General features: G+C 36.5%; 1 protein-coding gene and 1 long non-coding RNA gene across 3 annotated transcripts in view; one reads left to right on the top strand and one right to left on the bottom strand.

Moving 5' to 3' along the window:
* LOC128247821 (uncharacterized) overlaps positions 1–4,564 on the top strand; it is a 97,051-nt gene that overhangs the window by 60,598 nt on the left and 31,889 nt on the right. The gene's annotated exons all lie outside the window — the stretch shown is intronic.
* LOC128247823 (uncharacterized) overlaps positions 1–4,564 on the bottom strand; it is a 33,825-nt gene that overhangs the window by 8,745 nt on the left and 20,516 nt on the right. Inside the window, exon 2 of the long non-coding RNA XR_008264144.1 lies at positions 506–568. This is a non-coding gene — a long non-coding RNA (uncharacterized LOC128247823). The remainder of the gene's footprint in view (positions 1–505; positions 569–4,564) is intronic.

Raw genomic sequence — 4,564 nt, forward strand, 5'->3', positions numbered from 1 at the left:
ATATAATAAAGTATAAGGTGTATTATGAGCACTTATAGAACACAATTCGATATAAACTCAACAAACAACTAAAGATGGAGAAGAGAAGATGTTAAAAGTTTGATAGCATTTTAATCCCTGCATACAGGGAAGAGATTAAATCAATTATAATTAATTTAATTATGTATTACCATTCTCGTCATTGCAAAAAATAAAGGAAACACCAGAAAAGTCATAACAGAAGAAGAAATATGTTGTTACAGGATGCTGCATTGAGTCCGTGTCGGATAACTCATTCGGATATTAATAAAAAAGAATGTGAAAGATGAAATATAAAAAGATGGTTATGTAGTGTTGAGTCTAGTTGTGTAAGAACTAAACATATATATATATATATTTATGCATGTGTGTCTTTGTGTTTATGTTTGTCTTCCCACCGTTGCTTGATAACTAATGTTGGTGTGTTTATGTCTCCATAACTTAGCAGTTCAGTAATAGACATGAATAGAATAAGTATTAGGCTTACAAAGAATAAGTCCTCAGGTCGATTTGTTTGACTAAAACCCTTTGAGGTGGTGCTCCAGTATGACTGAAATAAGTAAAAGAATATAGATAGATAGATAAATAGATAGATAGATAGACAGATAGATAGATAGATAAATAGATAGATAATGTATAAATTGTTGACATCATAAAAATTTATAAACTATCAAGAGAACATGGAATAATTCTTTTGTAGAATGGACTCTCAAAATGCATATAAAGCTATAAATGATAACATGTAAATTTTGGATTAAAAAATCCTTTTGGGGTAGAATGTGTCAAAGGTTTTCTTTGGTACAATAGTAGAATGTTGGTCATATCTGCAAGAGATGTGAATTCATGTACCGCAGGCAGTCTTCAACATTTTCTACCTCAATGGCTTTTTCAATGGTAGATGTTCAGATTCAGGATTGGGAGAGGGGAAGAGTGTGATGGGCTTCTTTCAGTTTCTATCAACCAAAACCACCCACAAGGCTTTGGTTGACCCATGGCTTATAAGATGTTGTGCATTGGGTCTGAACCCAAAATCATGTAGTTTTTCTTTTTTAAGAGATCATGGGCCAAGTTTTTGGGATCTGATGATATGCCATAAAGCTAAACCCTTTATGGATGGGAAACCTAAGGTAATCCCATAAACTGGTCTTCCCTATTTTAAATATATATATGTGTGTGTGTGTGTGCGTGTGTGTGTGTGTGTGTATACAATATAATATAATATATTATAACATAATATAAAATACAAATATATATGTCTATATATACATACACAGACAGAGATACACACACACACACACATGTATCACTGTTTTAATGCCCACTTTTCAACACTTGCATGGGTGAAACAGAATTTATCGAGGTAGATCTTCTATGGCTGGATGCCATTTCTGTTGACACCCTTCCCCTGTTTCAATACAAAGTAATATTTCATCATGGTTGGGCATGTTTTTACATAAGAATGAATACGAACAACAGTAATTAAGAGCTCAATTAACCACAAGTCATTAAACTTCAATATGTCATAACATGGCAGTAGATGGGGTGGGAGAATCTCATATTCATACATGTAATCAGCTAAAAAAATCCATAAAAGCAACATATATTTAGAAGAATAAGGTAGGAAAGCATGATCAGTGGTGTTTTTGATGATTTATGATTAGCATTGCTTTAAACTAATTTAATTTTCATTAATAATGTATCTTAATTATGTAATTATAGAATTAATTACATCAATTTCTCATGAAACAGCTGTTGAAAGTAATTAAATTATGATATACCAATGAATTTATGCTTTTTTACATTTTATTCTATTTGTCTGTCCATCCATCCACTCACCCAACCATACTATCAACTCAGATTTTTGGTTGGTACTTTATTTTATCAAACCGGGGGAGAGGGGGGGGGATGAAAGGCAAAGTTGACCTTGGCAGGATTTGAACTCAGAATGTAAAAAGCCAGAAGAATTTCCATAAGGCATTTTGTTTGATGCTCCAATGATTCTGCTATTTCACTGCCTTCTGTGTCTATGTATGTATGTATGTATGTATGTATGTATGTGTGTGTGTATGTATGTATGTATGTATGTGTGTGTATGTATGTATGTGTGTGTGTATGTGTGTGTATGTATGTATGTATGTATGTGTGTATGCATGAATGTATGTATGCATATATATATATATATATATATATATATATGTGTGTGTGTGTGTGTGTGTGTGTGTGTGTACCGTTTTTTTTTTCGAATTACTATCTGCCAGATCCCCTCACAAGTCTTTGATTGTCACAGGGCTACAATAGAAGACACACGACCAAAGTGCATTGTAGTGGGATTGAACTCAAAAAGCCACATGGTTGAGAAGCAAGCTTCTTAAACAAACAGCCGTGCCTATATAAACAAACATTGTAGTATAAACACTAAAATGTTTATCTGCTAAGTAAGGAATGAATGGAACATTTATTGATTATTGGTATATAAAGTTTTGTGTCTCAGATATTATTTGCAATTGTAAAGTTTGTATTGAAAAAAAATTTGTTTTATACTTTATATAAGTTTATTTTTCTCCATAGAATTTAACAATAGCCATGTTCTTCTTCAGTTGCGAATCCTTTGCTGAGTCTTCTTCTTAACCTTTTTGATACAAAACTATTTGAGACTTACCCCCTCTCAGTTTAACCCTTTCGTTACTAACCTGGCTGAAACTGGCCCTGGCTCTGAGTACAAATATCTTGTTTTCATAAGTTTTGAATTAAAATCTTCCACCAAACCTTAGTCACAATTTATGTTCCTAAAACTAGCTGAATGATAACTAAATTATTTTACTAAATTCTTTGTTATATTTAAAGTAATTGAAAGAAACACAGAGCATCTCAAAATAAATACAGTAATGAACAGGTTAAATGGGGGTAAATATTACCTCTCAGTATGAGTACTGCCTTTCTTGCTAATATATATTCTTGTTTAAGTCATCTAAATTAAAACCTTCGGTTCAGATTGTATCTTTTATCACTTACTTGTTTCAGTCATTAGACTGGTCATGCTGGGGCACCGTCATGAAGGGTTTAGCTGATTTAATTTAACTCCAGTCCATACTGTTTTCCATGTCTGGTATTTATTCTATCAATCCTTTTGCTGAACTGCTAAGTTATGGGTACATAAACAAATTGACACCGGTTGTCAGCAATGACGAGGGAACAAACACAAATACAAACATACTAACCTACACACACACACACACACACACACACGTCATGGGCTTCCACACTGTTTCTAACAACCAAATTCACTCACAAGGCATTAATTAGGTTGACCAGCAACTATAGTAGAAGATACAGGACAAAAGTGCTGCACCGTGGGACTGAACCCGAACCACATGGTTGCAAAATGGGCTTCTTAACCACACAGCCACACCTGTGTCTATCATGCAAATTTATGTTCCAAACAACAGCTTCATAATGAGGTCATCTTGTGAATTTATTCAGAATTTTCAAAATTAATTCAAGCAAAGAAATTATATTGTGACAGAAATATGGTAACAAAAGAGTTAAAAAACAACAGCAACAGAAAATACTGCAGTGCAGGCAACTGAAGAATCCTAACTGATAGCATCAATGTTATGTCTGCTATACTTTCTCGTTAGTGAGCAATCTATGGAGTGGAAGTGATTCATTGTTATGTTGTGCATGATATTCCAACTACTGCAAAGGAAATGACTGCCTCTAAGATCTAAGATTTATGATCTGCATTGCAGAAGAAGGTGCATGTGCAATAGAGATTCATAGGCGCAGGAGTGGCTGTGTGGTAAGTAACTTGCTTACTAACCACATGGTTCCGGGGTTCAGTCTCACTGCGTGGCATCTTGGGAAAGTGTCTTCTACTATAGCCTCGCGCCGACCAAAGCCTTGTAGATTGAAACTGAAAGAAGCCTGTCATATATATATATATATATATATACGAGAGGAGGAGATGAGTTCATGGATAGTGGCGGACACAGTCTGTTGGTAGCTGGGCATGGGGCTGGAGGGCAGAGGGCAGTAGAAGGAGGTGTCTTGAAGTTGGCAGAGAGCTTCTGCCTTGTAGAGGTCTGCACGCCACACCATCATGGCTCTACCCTTGTTGGCCAGTTTAATGATGATGTCTGTGCAACGTCGGAGACATTGAAGGGTTGAGAGTTCAGCTGGGGAGATGTTCAGATGTCGGGGACGCCTGGAAAAGTCAAACTGGTCCACAGCATGCTGGCAGGCACCAGCAAAAAGATTGACTGCTTGGAACTGGCCAGGAGCTGGCGTCTACTAGGATGGTCAGTGGTCCAGGTCAGTGAAGAAGTCCACCTCATTAGATGCAGGTGTAGTGTCGCAGAAAAGCGCACACAACCTAATGCCGTGCACAAAGCTGTGGATATCAGCACGAGTCCAAAATTCGTTGCTCGATGGAGTGAGGGCGAATGAAGTGCAGACCCCTACTGAGGAGGGAGAGTTCCGCCTCAGAGAAGGGAAGACCTGGAGGAATGGTAACAACAAACTGAAGTGGAGAAGGGGTGGATGGGAC

Source organism: Octopus bimaculoides, chromosome 5, assembly GCF_001194135.2.
Source record: "Octopus bimaculoides isolate UCB-OBI-ISO-001 chromosome 5, ASM119413v2, whole genome shotgun sequence".
NCBI classification, from domain to species: domain Eukaryota; kingdom Metazoa; phylum Mollusca; class Cephalopoda; order Octopoda; family Octopodidae; genus Octopus; species Octopus bimaculoides.